Source organism: Simochromis diagramma, unplaced genomic scaffold (genome assembly GCF_900408965.1).
Source record: "Simochromis diagramma unplaced genomic scaffold, fSimDia1.1 OVJJ01000229.1, whole genome shotgun sequence".
NCBI classification, from domain to species: Eukaryota; Metazoa; Chordata; class Actinopteri; order Cichliformes; family Cichlidae; genus Simochromis; species Simochromis diagramma.
In genome coordinates, this window is record NW_024386869.1 from 342,769 (window position 1) to 360,842 (window position 18,074).

Below are 18,074 nucleotides of genomic sequence, written 5' to 3' on the forward strand. Positions count from 1 at the left end.
ACTGTGACATGTGATGGATTGATAGAATAAACACAGACATTAACAATTCTAAGCATGTTGATTTTTTCCATTATTTACACATCCTAAACTGTTCTGTCACGTATATACAACTCAACCAAAATCAGCTGAACTAATTACACAAACTCCATGTTGGTTTTTGGTTTCCTACATGTTGGGGTGAAAAAGAGAATTTGTTTTTTTTTTTCTACATATATTATCTATAGTTGTTAGAAAATACCGATGTAATCTGCAATACCTTACTGTGACGCAAATGGTGAAGTATTTGCTTCTGTAATTTACAGTAACCACCTATAGAGTCATGCAAAAGGCCCCCATTGTTCAGCTGCTGTGGGAACTCTGACCACCATCAACACCAGAGGAAGCATCAGTGCACATTTAGAGTGAAGAGCAGTCGGTCAGTTTGGAGACGCAAACCAGAGGAATCAATTCAACCAAAAAGGTGATTATAGTGACACATTAATTTTTAAATGCCTGCTTTTTCAAAAAATATGTAAACTGTTGTTTATCTTTTTATCCTGATGCCACTGAGATTAAAGTGTTTCAAGTTGTGCTAACTATACATTAATTTTGATGTAGGTTATCTACTTTTTTTGCCTCGCTCTCTTTATATATTAGGAACTTGTAATTAATATTTTTGAAAAAGTTAATTCATTAATTTTTTTTAAACCTGTTCAAAACAAAGGTTACTCTTAAAAGCCCATTTTTCTTTGGTCAAGTTACAGCGCTATGGTTTTATTACACCTTTGAGGAAGTGATTAAATTTAGTGGGTCAGGTTAAGTTAAACCAGATAATTTCTAATGATAACATCAACACAGTATATTCTGTGTGGAACTCATAGCTGCTTCCACTTTGCAACTGTAGTGAAATCGAGTCACTACAATGAGAAGATCCTTATTTGTAGGTAAATCTGAGAACATTGAATGGGATTACAGAATTATTAAAATTAAGAGACAAAATGTGTTTTGGATTTGAAATTTTTTATATTCATTTAAAAATGAAAACTTTTCTTTAAGTGTCATAGATAGACCTTTTCTTTGATTTATTTGTGAACAATTCTATGAATTACATGTGATCAGATTTTAATGACAGAGGATAATGGAAAATTATTTATTATTATACTCCACCAGCTTGATAATATGATATTAAGAATGAGCAAAATATTGTATTTTTAATTCATTCTGAGTATATTTTTCTACTGTCAAAAATTTCATACCCATGTTATGGTGGTTTGTTTTTAAATGTTGATTAACAATTAAGACTTTATGTTAGAGTATTTGTTGACAAAAAAAACCTATATCAATGCCAGTTATCTCTCACAGTATTGCGCCTAAAGCGCTACTAATTTGTCAGAGACTGTTTAAGATGCATTATAACTGTGATCTGTCAATCCCTTCCAGTCCCTCTAATTGTTTTTTTTTTTCTCCTCAGACCTACATCATACAGCAGTTATGTCTTTTAACTCCACCTCCAACTATGTTATGGACGATATCTGCGCCATATATTCATACAAATTTATTCCTTTCAATACAGTGAAAATCACCTTCCTCATCATTGTCTTTGTTCTCGTCTTTTATGTGGGTCACGAAAGATGGCGGCATCAGCGCTTTAAAACAGCAACCCACTCTGACATCTTCACCTACCACATGGCTGCCATGGAGCTGATCTGGATCTTAGGGTGTTTGGTCATGTATTGCAGCACATACACTAATCACTCAGTGAGTGTGGCAGTAGGATTATATGTTTGTAACGTTGCTTATTACGGAGAGATATTTTTCCACCTCCTGACCTGTGTAGAGCGTTATCTGGCTGTTGTTCACCCCATCACCTACATGAGTCTAAGAAATGCCCGTGGGGTCAGGATCAGAAACATCAGCATCGGCTGTGCTTGGTTGCTGAGCTTTGGACTGATGGGTGTTGCACTCTTATTACCTCCTAACTACCAATCTGCCCCAACGTTCTGCATTTTGGCTTCATCCATTATAATCATATCTTTCGGCAGCCTCTCTGTTCTCTTTGTTCTGATTCGCCCAGGGCCAGGGGAAGGAGGTAGGGAAAAGGAAAAGGTTGACCAATCAAAGCTGAGAGCTTTCTACACTGTCACGGCTATAACCTGTGCTGTGTGGCTATGGTTTTTTGGGTGGCTTGTATCAAATGCTCTTTACAATTCACTTCTGGTGAGCAGCACTGTCAAGTGTTCAGTGTTAATGTTTCTTATCTGGTTTAACTTGCCCAGCAGTTTGGTGTTACCTCTGCTGTACCTGCATAGGGTAGGAAAACTGTCATGTTGCTGTTATACCAACAAATGAAGAACAAGGATTGAATACAGGATTGAGTACCGCAGAGACTACAGAGTTAAATGGTTTGAAAAAGTATAGTAGACTACAACAAATCTGAACAGTTTTTGTTGTATTACTATAATAACAAAAGACTTTCATGTAACTTTGTAGACTTTTGATACTGCCCTGTGTCCTGAAGCTAATGATGATCAAATTTGTTTTCATGGCTTTATTATTATTTAACAGAACTCTAGTCTTTTGGAGAGTTTTTAACAGAGGACACAAGTTATTCAGCATTTGTCCACACTGAGGAAGTTTGATGTAACTGAGCAAATGCCCATGTGTTTAGACTGATTTTTATGGATGCAACACAGAATAAATTATTTGTGCGTGTTTTTCCTTTGTGTGAGATTGTATGAGGCCTGGCAGGCAGTAACGATTTATTTAAACTCTGTAGTATTTATAAGCTTGAAAACAGAACCTTCACTTCATCATTAACAGAATGTTGAAAACACATTTGTATCAAATTCACCAGGTAGAGATAAATACGGCAGGTTGTTTTGCTTTGGACGGTATGGTTTTTTTTAGCTGTACTGTATGCACACATACATGAGAAAATTAAAGACAGCATTAACTTTTTATTTTATTAACCTTTTACAGAATTAGTGGTGTATAGCTCTAAAATATTTCTCTTCACGCCGTGCCTTCCTAATATAGCAAATAATTTTTGTATGTTTTTGTGACTGTTGATTAGGTTCATTGGCAAGTTCAAAAATCTGTAGCTGAGACATGCAGCATCTTCATTTTGCTAGTTAAATTTCATTGTGCCATCAGTACTTTCTTTATTTACATGTATGTTAATAAAAAGCAAAAAGTCAAAATGTGTAGGAATCAATCCATAGTTGTCATGATGTTTATGTACAGCACAAAATAATCTGCACTGTGGTCCTTTGGGCTGTATATACTGGAATTTCAATTTAATTTTAATTTTACTTTTTATTTATGATACTTTTCTGTAATGGAGAGTCCACATGATAAACTGAATTAAAATAAATATTTCAGAGATACAGTCTCTGTCACGTCATTTATCATTATACCTATGGCGTTATTTTTGTGCCACTATTCTGAGCGCACGTAAAAAAAACAAACATTTGAAGGTGCAAGTGTTGCATTTTGAGGAGAAATTTATTGGTGGGTAACAGGCATCTTCAAAAACGTTAGTGCACTAATACAAATATGTGATGTCTTGATAAGTCGAGCAGATATTTGAAGTTCACACAGCACCATTCTCACATGAAAATATCTTAAAAGTTTATTTTGTGACCCAGAAAGAGTAATATTTCAAACTCCGCCACTCTGTGCTCCTCCGCCACTGCCTTTTTTGAGTTTTGGACTAAATGGATTCTGGCATATTTCATTTCGTCATTTCGACCTGATTGGAGACCAAAACAGCCAATCAGTTTTTTTGCATCCAAGTGTGTGATTGGCTGGTTTGTGGCGCAGAGAGGACAGATGGTTTGAAAGAGGAGTGAAAGAAGCCATCTATGTCCACTGTGAGCGACCATCTTTGAACAGAGGCGGTGGTTTATGACACCAACTGTCTGCCATCTATAATCCAGTTTTGAGTCCCCAGACGCCTTAACGCCCACTCACATCCTGGGCCATCTGACCTCAGGAAATCGCATGATAAGATGGGGCCAGGTTTTACAATGAGCTCACCCGAAAGTCTGGCTGATTGGGACCCACACCCAGTTTCACACCTTGGCTCAGGCGATTAGAGGATCATCAGGGGGTCCTTTGGTCCCTCTGTGGGGGGAAACTCCCACTAGGTTTATATCTGGGACTCTCCACCATTTGACCTTAGAACTGAAGAAGCTTCTCGGATGAGAGGTGAAACGTCTTCAAGCAACTTAAAGAAGTCCAGACGCTTTTCTTTACAAGCTCCTTTGACTAGCAGTTTAATTGCCACAGTTATAAAGACATCATTTTCAAATGTTTTCTGATGGTAGATACCAACAAAGGCTTAAGCTGATTTAATTTTGCTGAAAATCAGGTCAAGATCACAACAAAAGGGAAAATCAGTAAAAACTTTATATTACCCCAATTTTTTTATGGCTCATCTTTAAACTTTACAAGAATATAATAGGCCTTGGGTGACATGAGTACCAAGGATGAATAAGCATTTGACTTTGACCTTCACTGTTAGTGTCAAAGGTCAAAGTTGACATAGAAGAAAATATTTAAAGAAACTATTTTGAATATTTCCCAAAAGGTTGATTCTGTTGATTTAGACGTAACAGAATCAACCTTTTGGGATTTACTTTTTTGGATGATTGAGCATGCATTGTATATGAATATGTTAAAATCCCAAGTTTTTACATAAAAAAACAATAACTTTAGCCAATTCTGTGTATTTGGGATACTCTCTCCAGTTTATTACAGGGGAGTGTCTAGCCGAGTGTAGGCTCTTCCTTCAGGCATTCATTTTTTATTTGGCCTGTGTTATCTTCTGAGTAATCACAAGTTGAAAAAGGTGGAAGTGGAGACAACTGTCAAGCTTCAACAGTTAGAACTCCAACAGGCCTCCCTTCCTACGTCTGCTTCCATTCTGCAGCCAGGGGAAGCTTTTGATGTAGGAAAAAAGTCAGCTGGCTCAGGTGTTTCATAACACTGAGGTAGACAGTTATTTTGAGTCATTTGAATGTATAGCTGTAGCCTTCCGCTGGGCACGGGATGTGTAGGCCATCCTGCTAAAATGCAAGCTGGTAGGCAAGGCCCAGGAAATTTGTTCCTCATTGTCAGCTCAGGACAGTCTGAATTATGATAAGCTGAAAAGTGCTATCCTTCTAGCTTATGAACTGGTTCCAGTAGCTTATAGGCAGCTTGTTCGGGGTTCAAAAAGCTTACAAGGCCAATCCTAACGTGTTTTTTCAAGGGCGAAAAGTGTCCTTTTTGCACTCAAAAGAAACTAATCATAAGATACATGTTTGATCCATCACTTGTTATTTCTAGATGTGACATCATAGATATGGTCAGCTGTCATAGTTATCTTAATCTTTGAAAAGGGTTCTGGATTGAAGTGAAATTTTAACCACATTGCTTTCATCCTTGTTTGAATTGGGAAAAAATGCAAAACTGACTTAATGACGTGTCTTCTCATGTCACATGCAGAATAATGGCTGCTGGCCATGCAAATGACAGCACAAATCATCTTTATTGTTTGTACAATGCTTATTTGTGCTTTGTGTGTGTTTGCATATAAAGTTTAACTTTAAACCTTCCCTGTACAGATGAACAACTTTAAAAAATAAAGTCTATGCTTATTTAAAGCCAAATTAATTGTAGCTCCTATATATGTTTTCACATTCACATTTTGTAATATAGCGAATAATTTGTGCATGTTTATGATATTTACTGTGACTATGTTGATTAGGTTCACTGGCAAGTTCAAAAGTATATTTAGCTGAGACAAGAAGCATCTACATCACACCCGTTAAAATGCATTTCATTATCAGTAGATTCTTTTTTTACATTTATGTTAGTAAAAATGTGCAGGAATCAGCCTATAGTTGTCATGATGTTTATCTACAGCATAAATTAATGTGGTTCTTTGAGCTGTACATCCTGCAATTTCTATTTCATCGCTAAACTTTGTTGTGATGCAGAGCACACTTGATAAGCTGGCGAAAATAAACAGCTCAAAAACATAATCTGCATCTATGTCATCAGTGCTTCTCATACTCTTCTATTGGTCAACAAGTGAAACATTCATACATTTGACAGGCACATGTTCAATTTTACATTTTTATACTCTACTGCACACATTTTGATGATACATGCTGAAAATTATTCAACATCATTTGCTGACTCACATTGGGCCATTCTGTTTTACACAAGTGTTAGAGAGTAACAATAAAAAACATTCCCTTGTTCAGACACTACCCAGGGAGAAACAAAATTAATAACGGAACAACATCGTCATCCCTTATGTAGCCAGTTTATCAGAAAAAAATTTTCTCCAACCATGACACCTCAGTGTACTTCAGATCCAGCCACACACTCAGACTAAAAACTGGTTCATTCCAAAGACAACGTAGTGTGTGCTGTGGAGCGCAGCGCAGAGTGCTCAGACCTCTACATTGGAACAGCCACTTCATAAACGCATGGTGCAACATGCTGCAAGATTCAGGTGTGCACCTGCATCTAAAGGACAAGGGTAATTCTTTCAAACATGTCAACAAATTTTAAAATAAAAATTGGAAAAACACTTGAAAAGGCCTGTTATTAGGCTCAGAGAAGGGCAGGCATCAGTCGTGACCAGTTGGGGCTGATGAGGTTTTCACATATTGTTGGCCAAAGTTATGTAATGTCCAAGTTGAGATCATAATTTGGAATCAGAACTGTGGGTCTCTGCATCTTCTTCTGCTCATACATTTGAGATGTCTCATTACTGCTCCCCTTACAATAAGGGTTCAGATCGCGTGAACAGGTGTGGGATTAGAGCTCTGGGTAGCTCCCCAGCTGGGTCTAGACTGGGTCTAGAGAGTATTTTAAATTCAGGGAATTTAAAATAGAAAGTAGCTCATCCACAGAAGGACTGGTAGCTCCCCTTAGGATAAGGGTTCAGATCACGCGAACAGGTGTGAAATGTGTGTGTTTAGTTAGTTTGTTTGTTTGCTTGTTTTAATCAATTTTAAACCATGCTTTTTATTTGTTTTTGTTTCTAATGTCTCTGTAAAGCACTTTGAATCACCTTGTTGTTGAATTGTGCTATACAAATAAATTTGCCTTGCCTTGCCTTGCCTTGCCTTACTGGTTCATCCTCTCTACTTACTTCACTTTTTGGATTTGCACTGACTTTGTTCAGTTATGATGTGAGGCCACATTTCGACTTTCCCCTACACCTGGAAGCTCAGGTGGTTGGACATCTTTCCCAGTACCTTCAAATTTGTGTGAAATGCCATCAGATCTTGCTCTGACTTGGCACTATATAAATAAAATTGCAATGAGTTGAATTGAAAATATTCAGCTAGGAGTAACATTTTGAAACCCAATTTTCTTTCTTTTAATTAGCTCTTGCATTTAAATGACACCATTGGCTCATCCACAATGTTTCAGCTTCACGAGAATGTGATTTAGAAGAGGTTGAATCTTATCATAGTTACCCATATGCCTTGTGGCCTGGCAACTGTCGCTTAATTTTTTAATCCCTTAATTAGTGCGAGAGGTATCACATCAGCAACATGTGAAATGTGTAAAAAATTGTGTAAGAATACATGAAATAATGTAGCGTTACATACAAACACACTATTATAAAAGTCTCCCTCAGACCATAAGCCCTTATTGCACAACATTGCTCTGAGGCAACAAAAGGAAAAACAGAATTTCTGAACATGCAAAATAAAAAGAAAACTTCATAAAACCCGACAAAAACCCTCTCTACATCTTCATACATGAAAGTTTGGGGTGGCTGTAGGTCAGGTGGTAGAGCAGGTCACTTACTGATGGCAAGGTTGGTGGTTTGATCCCCATCTGCTCAAGTCTACATGCTAAATATTCTTGGGCAAGATACTAACCCCAGGTTTCAATTACATATAAAGAGGGTTAAAAAAAACTGCTTGTTTGAATGGGTGAATAAAGCAAGTTGTGTAAAGTGCTTTGAGTGCTCAGAGTAGAAAGAGCGAGAAAGATCTGTGAAGTGACTAACTGACTGAAACGGACTAAGGCTACGTTCACACTGCAGGTCTTAATGCTCAATTCCAATTTTTTGATCAAATCTGCTCGTTCACACTACAAATAAAATGCGACAGCAAACGCTCAAAGCGGCCCGCATGCGCAAAAGAAGACGTCACACACAACGCGCTCTGTTTAGACCCAGACCAAACAATATTGTTTGACTGATGGCCCTTAATATAAAGACTTCGGACTTTATGTTTCCCAATTTTTGCTTTAAGTTATTTTGTTATTTACATAATAATGTAGATAACCTGATAATTATCCTTATTGCTGTTTTAGAGGAGCGGTGCTTCAAAGGATAGTTGCAGATTTCTGTCAGAATCTGCAGATTATACAGTACAAATAAAATGTTCACGTTGTCTTCCCAACAGTTTCACTGACATCTACACTGGATGGCCAGGAAGCGTTCGCGATGTCTTCTCCGGCGCTTCTCTGATAATTGGCATCAGTCTTGTGTCAGTGATGTAAAAGACGGATGTGACATGACCGTTCAAACAGCAGTCGCTTTCTAAGAGATATGTATCGGATTCATTACCACATACGAAAGTGACCCAGATCTGATTTGAAAATATCGGATTTGTTCCGTTCACACTGTCATACCATGATGGGATATGGGTCGCATAGGGTCAAAAAAATCTGATTTGATGCGCTTTCGCCTGCAGTGTGAACTTAGCGTAAGAAAACTCAGAAAATCTACTGTTAACAGATCATTACATGAATGGGAAGATGGCATGAGTTTTTATATGGACTCAATGTTTACTGTCTTGTATTGAACAACAGTTTTTTCATTGTTATTAAAAATGAGTTTTTCATTGCTGTTTGTCATTGCTTCTTTCACACCCAGAAAGAAGGGAAGTGAGAGGAGTAATATTTCTGGGTTCTAGGAGATATTTTGCCGTCTTGTGAAAGCTGAGTGAGTGAAGCTGAGATTAAAGTTAGAATAAATGTGATAAGCTCTCGTGTCGTCCTTACATACCTCCAAAGTACCACTACATACGCACTATGAAGACTTAAATTAGTCCTCAGAAAAACAGCATCACACACAGTAAATAAACATTAGATTTGAATGCTGTATTCAAATGGTGCTTGACTTATTATCTAATGAATTATATATGTAATGATAGAATAAACAGTTAAGCTGTGAAAAGCATATATAAATAGACATATATACACAAGGAGAACATAAGTATGAGACATTCTGAGTCTTGGACATTGTGGATATTCTCTTTTTAACCCTTCATCAAAGATTATAGGTAAAAATCTGAGTATTACTCAGCAACAGTAATAGTACTTATAGGTTACTCCAGTCCTTTATAACTAACAGACCCTTGGGGTTTAGTTTTCCATGCTACTAAAAACAGATACAAGTGGCAAAAATGTACTTTCTCTGAATGGTGGCTGACCTCTCCACTAGATGTTCAGTCAGAGTGGATTCACTGCTCCACATCGAAAGGAGCCAGTTCAGGTGCTTCAGGCATCTGACTAGGGGGCCTTCTGGGAGAGGGTGTGTCCCACCAGAGGGAGGCTGCGGGGCAGAACCTGGACACAGTGAGAAGATTACATCTCATGAATAGTCTGGAAATGCCTCAGTGTTCTCCCTAATAACCTGAAGCCAGTGGCTGGAGAGAGAAATGTCTGTGCTTCTTTACTTAGACTGCTGCCCCCTGGATAAGTGAAAGAAAATGGGATGATGGATGGGTTTTCAAATTCTTGACATAGGAAAAAGAGAACAAATAAAATAATCATCATAGCTGCTTCACATTAAAAACAAACACACAAAAGCTCTTTTTATTTTTATCTAAACTCAAAGTTGGGTCTAGTGAATGAAACTAGTGTGTGTGCAAGCATGATCTAACCATGGATATACATTGTATTTCACTATTATGTGTTGCAGTATGTATCAGGCTCACAGTAACTCTTCTAATAATAATGGAAGCTAGAGTTATGCATTTTAAAATCCTCACGCACATGCTGTAAACTAGATCCCATCAAACTGCTCTTAGTATACACATGCGGCATGACATTGCTTAGTTTGAATGAACACCTGTCTTAGATTACAAGCCATTTGAATACTGTCTCATGTAATGGACTGAAATGCAGCACTATGACCCAAATGCTGAAGTATAATTTAATGGTGTATTTTACAGTAAGTACCACCTATTGAATTATGCAAAAGTCCTGCTGTGTGAACTGTGAGCAACCTGAACACCGGCAGAAGCATCAGAGCACATTTAGAGTGAAGAGCAGTCGGTCAGTTTGGAGACGCAAACCAGAGGAAACAATTCAACCATAAAGGTGCTATTTAATATTTGATTATATTAGCATTAATTTTTAAATGCCATTTTTCACAAATATTTGATCTGTTATTTATCTTTTTATACTGATTCCAGGGAGATGAAAGTGTTTTAATCTGTGTTAACTATACATTAATTTATTATTCGATGGATGATCTACTTTTTTGCTTTCCTTTTGCTGTGATTAGATCACTTCCTTTATATGTTAGGTGCTTGTTATTAATAGTGTTGTAAAAGCTAATTCAGTGACAATTTTGGAACTTTTTTTTCAGCATTACTCTAAAAAGCCCGACTTTGCTTTGGTCCAAATCACAGCGCTGTTGTTTTATTACAGCTTTGAGCAGTAATCCTCACTAGATTAATTTAGGGAATCAGTTGATTTTTAGTGATGAAGCAAACATAGTATATTCTGTCTGGGCTCATAACTGCTCCCGCTTGGCAACTATTGTGAAACAAGATAGTCTCTGATAAATCAGAGACAATTTACTGGGATTACAGAATTATATAATTTCAAGGATAAGAGAAAAAAATGTGTTTTGAATTTGAGAATATTTATAGTCAGTGAGAGATGAACTTTTGCTTAAATATCATTTATAGACGTTTGCTTTGATTTATGTTTTTCCCAGTGTGGAAAAATCCACAATTATATAACATTTTAGATAACAGAGGATAATGATAAATTCTTTGTTTTTGTACTCCACCAGCCTGATAATAGGATATTATGCGTGAGCAACACACTGGCATTTTGTTTTTCTTAGTTTCTGAAAATATTTTTTCTACTGTTACCAATTTCCTATGCACCTCATTTTGATTTTGTAATATAATGTTGGTTTACAATTAACATTCCATGTCAGAGTGTTTGTTGACAGAAAAAAACTATTTCAATGACCAGTCATTACTCCCACTATTACTCCCAAAGCTACACTAACTAAGAGCTGTATTAAGCTACATTTTTGCCTGTCCCATCTGGCACTGTAGTAATCAGAATTCTTCTCTAACATTTCCTTAATAAGGTGCATTATAACTGTGAACTATCAGCACTTCCACTGTCTGTCCCACTGACTGTTTCTTTTTCTCCTCAGACCTACATCATACAGTAGTTATGTCACTTAACTCCACCTCCAGCGATCTTCTGGACAATTCCTGCCCCATAAATCTATCCAAATTGATTCCCTTCCATACATTGAGAATCGTCCTCCTCCTCATTGTCTTTGTTCTCGTCTTTTTTTCTGGTCATCAAAGATGGCGGCAGCAGCGCTCCTTTAAAACAGCAACCCACTCTGACATCTTCACCTACCACATGGCTGCCATTGAGCTGATCTCGGTCTTAGGGTGTTTGGTCATGTATTGTGGCACATACACTAATCACTCAGTGAGTGTGGCAGTAGGATCATCTGCTTCTATTACTGCTTATTATGGAGAGTTATTGTTCCACCTCCTGACCTGTGTAGAGCGTTACCTGGCTGTTGTTCACCCCATCACCTACATGAGTCTAAGAAATGCTCGTGGGGTCAGGATCAGAAACATCACCATCGGCTGTGCTTGGCTGCTGAGCTTTGGACTGATGGGTTTTGCACTCTTATTACCTCCTAACTACCAATCTGCCCCACTGTTCTGCCTTTTGGCTCCATCCATTATAATCATATCTTTCTGCAGCCTCTCTGTTCTCTTTGTTCTGGTTCGCCCAGGGCCAGGGGAAGCGGGTGGGGAAAGGGAGATGGTTAAAAAATCTAAGCTGAGAGCTTTCTACACTGTCACGGCTATAACCTGTGCTGTGTGGCTATGGTTTTTTGGGTTGCTTGTATCAAATGCTCTTAACGACTCACCTCTGGTGAGCAGCACTGTGAAATGTTTGGCGTCAATGTGTCTCATCTGGTTTAACTTGCCCAGCTGTTTGGTGTTACCTCTGTTGTATCTGCATAGGGCAGGAAAACCCTGTTATAACAACAAGTAAAGACAAGTATTGAATACAGAGTTGAGTATAGCTGAGACTACAGAGTTAAATGGTTTGAAAGAGTATAGTATGCTAAAACATTTTAACAGTTTCAGTAGTATTATTAATATAATACGGGGCCAAGTCCACACTTTAGATCCAGAAGTAGACCCAAGAAAATTAAGAAACAAAAGAGAATAAGTCTTAAGTGGTTATTTAATGCACCTTTGTAAGCTTAAGTGACAGACCAGCTGTCAAAAGTAGTTAAAATACTCGACACCCACCTTACTGTTAGGTGATTGCTTTCATGATGTTTAGTGAATTCTTTTTAACAAGAGGTTTTGGAGTTGACACTGCCCTGTGTCTTAAAGATAATGATGATCAAACTGGTTTTTATTTTATTTTTTTATTTATATTTAACAAAACTTTTTTTTATATATTTAACAAAGGACACAAAATGTATTCTGCATTTGTCCACACAGATGAAGTTTGACTGATCAGAGCTAATGCCAATGTGTTTAGACTGCCTTTTAAAGCAGGGGAATGATGGATGCAACACAGAATAAATTATTTGTTTTTCAAAAGTATACATTTCAAATTCAGAATAACAGCAATCCAAATGACAGCAGAAATTGTCTTTATTATTCGTACAATGCTTGTTTTTGCTTTGTGTGTGTTTGTATATATAAACATTTTACCTGTACTGTAAGCACACATACATGAGAAAAGTAAAGTAATCATGACATTTTGATTTTATTTTATTAAGCTTTTAAATAATTAATGGGGTGTAGCTCCTTTATAATTTTCTTCACATTCAGATTTCGTAAAATAATAATAATAGCAAATAGTTTGTGTATGTTTATGTTATTTTTTCTGACCGTTTTGATTAGGTTCAGTTGCAAGTTCAAAAGTATGTTTAGCTGAGACATGCAGCATCTTCATGATGCCAGTTAAAATTCATTTCATCATTAGTAGATTCTTTATTTAAATGTATGTTAGTAAAAAATGTAGGAATCACCCTCTGATTTCCATGATGTTTATCTATAGCATAAATGAATGTAAACTGTGGTCCTTTGGGGAACATAGTCTATGTCCATGTCATTGAGCATTATAGTTACCTGTGTGAAAAATGCATGCATTAAAATATGTAATGAACTGCTTACAACATGTATTGGTAAAATGTAATGTATGTACAGGGAGTGCAGAATTATTAGGTAAATGAGTATTTTGTCCACATCATCCTCTTCATGCATGTTGTCTTACTCCAAGCTGTATAGGCTCGAAAGCCTACTACCAATTAAGCATATTAGGTGATGTGCATCTCTGTAATGAGAAGGGGTGTGGTCTAATGACATCAACACCCTATATCAGGTGTGCATAATTATTAGGCAACGTCCTTTCCTTTGGCAAAATGGGTCAAAAGAAGGACTTGACAGGCTCAGAAAAGTCAAAAATAGTGAGATATCTTGCAGAGGGATGCAGCAGTCTCAAAATTGCAAAGCTTCTGAAGCGTGATCATCGAACAATCAAGCGTTTCATTCAAAATAGTCAACAGGGTCGCAAGAAGCATGTGGAAAAACCAAGGCGCAAAATAACTGCCCATGAACTGAGAGAAGTCAAGCGTGCAGCTGCCAAGATGCCACTTGCCACCAGTTTGGCCATATTTCAGAGCTGCAACATCACTGGAGTGCCCAAAAGCACAAGGTGTGCAATACTCAGAGACATGGCCAAGGTAAGAAAGGCTGAAAGACGACCACCACTGAACAAGACACACAAGCTGAAACGTCAAGACTGGGCCAAGAAATATCTCAAGACTGGTTTTTCTAAGGTTTTATGGACTGATGAAATGAGAGTGAGTCTTGATGGGCCAGATGGATGGGCCCGTGGCTGGATTGGTAAAGGGCAGAGAGCTCCAGTCCCACTCAGACGCCAGCAAGGTGGAGGTGGAGTACTGGTTTGGGCTGGTATCATCAAAGATGAGCTTGTGGGGCCTTTTTGGGTTCCTCAAAAATACAACTTGCCTAATAATTCTGCACTCCCTGTATATTAATATTTTAAACAGTGCTGCAGTGTAGAATTCGAGAACTAGACAACCAGATGAAATCATGAATGACAAACACCAAATGTAATCTTTACATCTTGTATTCAATGTTAGGCTGACATCTAAAGGTAAATCAGGTAGTCAGGTACTTAGCAAAAAATAACTGAACCAAAAAGTAAAAAAAAACAAATAAATAAACTGCTTAAATTTGTAAAGTTGATTCATATTCATCACTAAGTGCCCTTATACACATATTAAGAGTGAGCCAAACATTAACTGTGATGCCCAAGTACTCAAATGCTCAGAAGAGCAAAAGTCAATTTTTAACCTTCCAGTTTTGTCACAGGCACAGAGCATCCATCCATCCATCCATTTTCTTCCGCTTATCCGGCGTCGGGTTGCGGGGCAGCAGCCCAAGCAGAGAAGCCCAGACCTCCCTCTCCCCAGCCACCTCCTCCAACTTATCCAGGGGAACACCAAGGTGTTCCCAGGCCAGCCGAGAGATATAACCTCTCCAGCGTGTCCTGGGTCTGCCCCGGGGCCTCCTTCCGGTGGGACATGCCGGGAACACCTCACCCAGGAGGTGCCCAGGGGGCATCCTTGTCAGATGCCCGAATCACCTCAGCTGGCTCCTTTCGATGTGGAGGAGCAGCGGCTCTACTCTGAGCATCTCCCAAATGGCCAAACTTCTCACCCTATCTCTAAGGGAGAGGCCAGCCACCCTTCGGAGGAAGTCCATTTCCTCCGCTTGTATTTGCAATCTTGTTCTTTCGGTCACTACCCACAGCTCGTGACCATAGGTGAGGGTAGGGACGTAGATCGACCGGTAAATTGACAGCTTCACTTTTACACTCACCTCTCTCTTCACCACAACAGACCGGTACAGCGTCCGCATCACTGCGGCCGCTGCACTAATCCGTCTGTCGATCTCCCGCTCCCTTCTCCTATCACTCATGAACAAGACCCTGAGATACTTAAACTCCTCCACTTGTCGCAGGAACTCGTCCCTGACCCGGAGTGGGCACTCCACCCTTTTCCAGCTGAGGACCATGGCCTCAGATTTGGAGGTGCTGACTCTCATTCCCACCGCTTCACACTTGGCTGTGAACCGTTCCAAGCACAAAGTAGTCATATCTTTAAAAAATGACTAAGTGATGTTTGAAGAATGTTATATAAACATTTTGCAGTTGTTCAAAGAAATGAGAATACAAGACTGTCATTAGTGTAGAGATATTTAACACTGCTTTCTTAATATGACAGGCATTATACTTTCCCATGCCATCATGTAAACCTTTGATATTTTCTAACATTTGTGACTAAGGCTCTCCAAGTATATAGATGGTAAATTAGTTGACATTGCTCACATTTTGGACAAAACCAAGCCATAGTAACAGCTGCTATTCAGGAATCAATGCTTTATTTTCAGTGTTGAGTGTATGTGAATATTAAGTCATAGCCCATAACAGTGAACAGACATGACAGCAGTTACAGAGCAAGAAAGACCTTGAAAGTGACACTGTATGAAAGCGATCAGTATTTTAAAAGCTGTCTTCTAAAACACCATAATAGGATTGCAGGGGGGAAAAAATCAAACCAGTGCAATACACAATGCTGTTGCATTTTCTGCTAAAAATCTTACACGTAAAACACCCACATTTGTACATATGTGCAATGGCATTTTTTATTTTTTATTTTTCAGGTTTCCAAAAGAAAATTTGCAATGGTTGTGTTGGCTACAAATGAGCTGTTTGTGTCTGAAATTGTAATTAAATCTTCTTTACTGTATTTTTCCAAAACAATCATTACTTCAAAATTACTGAGAAGGCAATTCTACCAAATCAAACAACATTCATATGTAATACCAACATTAAGGCTCAATATCCAGTAAACAAAGCCCAGGTTACATTAGGAAACACAGTCGAATTTCTTTAAAACAATCAATAGTACCAACAAATCAAAAGATCTTATTTCAAGTTGATGAGCAAAATCTGACACTTAGCAGCATTACAGGATGCTTATGTTAGAAAATATAGTCTTAGCAAATCCATGAACAGACTAACAAATTACACAAACGAGGAGGCGCCAACCTTTTTTTTACTGGACTGAATAATGATTACTGTCATTGTATTGAAGATGAAGTTGTTTCATTGTTATTAAAAGTGATTTTGTTGTTTCTATGTGAAAAAATGATCAACATTCAACATCAAAACTGACGGCTACAAACAAGTCAAAATTAATAAGTTAGCTTGTAATCAGTTATGTAAGAAAAAAGCAGTATTAGCCATTTAAAGCTAATGTTTTCATAAGGTTGGTCATTGTACTGCACTGTTTTTACAGCTAACTTATTAGTTTTGAGTTAAACGTGTTGTTGATCCCAAAATGAGGTGCTAATGAGCTATTTTTGCTAACTGATGAGCTTGATTTTTTTTTTTAATTTAACAAAAGATTAAAAAAAAAAAAGGAAACTTGACAAAATATTAACAGCAGTTCTAATTCCAGTCCCATTTCAATACAGCCTAAAGACTGAAATGTCTAGTAAGATGAAATGTAACGGGCACTTATGAATTTAAATGCACATGGTGTAACACAATCAAATGGCAAGATGAAAATAACTAATTAGATAAATAAATAATAAGCAATAAATAGAAGTAGTAAAATATATAACTTAGAGAATCTCTGACCAACTGTGAACATAATGATGAGTTTCTCAATTCCTGTTTCAGTAAAGACTAAATGTGTAAGTAATTGATGTGATGCCACTTAAACTACCACAATCAACAAAGAAGTTTGCAGTATATTAATAGTGCATGTTAAATCTCCCCAACTCGTCGCGGATGGAAATAACATAAATTCTTCTCTTACCTATTCAACAGTTTATGTAAATGCTTTGTAGTGTTGTTATTACTGGCATATAGCACTTTTCCAAATGTAAATGGCTAATGCTTGAGACTTTAACATTACTTTAACTATACTTTACTGATGTTACTGTAAATTGTCTTTTAGGTTAGACTTGTAAAATGGGAGCTCGCAGTAGATGTCTGATATGTTTGGTGTCAACAGTTACATAACAACAGAGGCATGCTTCTAGAACACTGAGGTATTCTCTTTTTTGACAGAATATGTGGAATTTTACAAGCATAGAGAAATATGTAAAAATAGGGCATTTCAACTGCAGGACATAGCAAGGAGTTCTGGGGAGCACATCAAATGTAAATGCAACAGCCATCCTGGTCCCCTCCATTATTGTCACTGTTGTTGTTGTTTTGATTTCATGGGACATCAGTTCTGTTAACTTATGCGTTGTGAATTGGTATCACAGACCTTGACATTGTAAAGCTGGTTTGTTCACATCATAAAATCAACTGATCCTAAAATGCAATGGAAACGAAATGGCTCAAAGGGCTCATGAGGGCACTAGACCTGTAAATGTTCCTGCAAAAGACGGCTGCTGTTACTGAGTCCAAATATGTTGATTACAGCTTATGCAATATTATTAAACGTATCTTCACAAATATATAAGATAAATTTTTCACTTTTTCCTCATTGCAACAGGTTTATCAGGAAAAAAATATCTGAACACTCAAACCAAGCATAGACACACAATGCTTTTTGTCAAATCAAGTCAATCAGTCATTAATTCAGACAGTCAGAATTAGAGTCAAGCAATCATTTCTAATAATGAATCTATTACCTAAGATTTGTAAAGAATACTGTTATATGGGATCAAAATAACATTCCATGTTCAAACAATCCTAATGTACAAACAATGCAC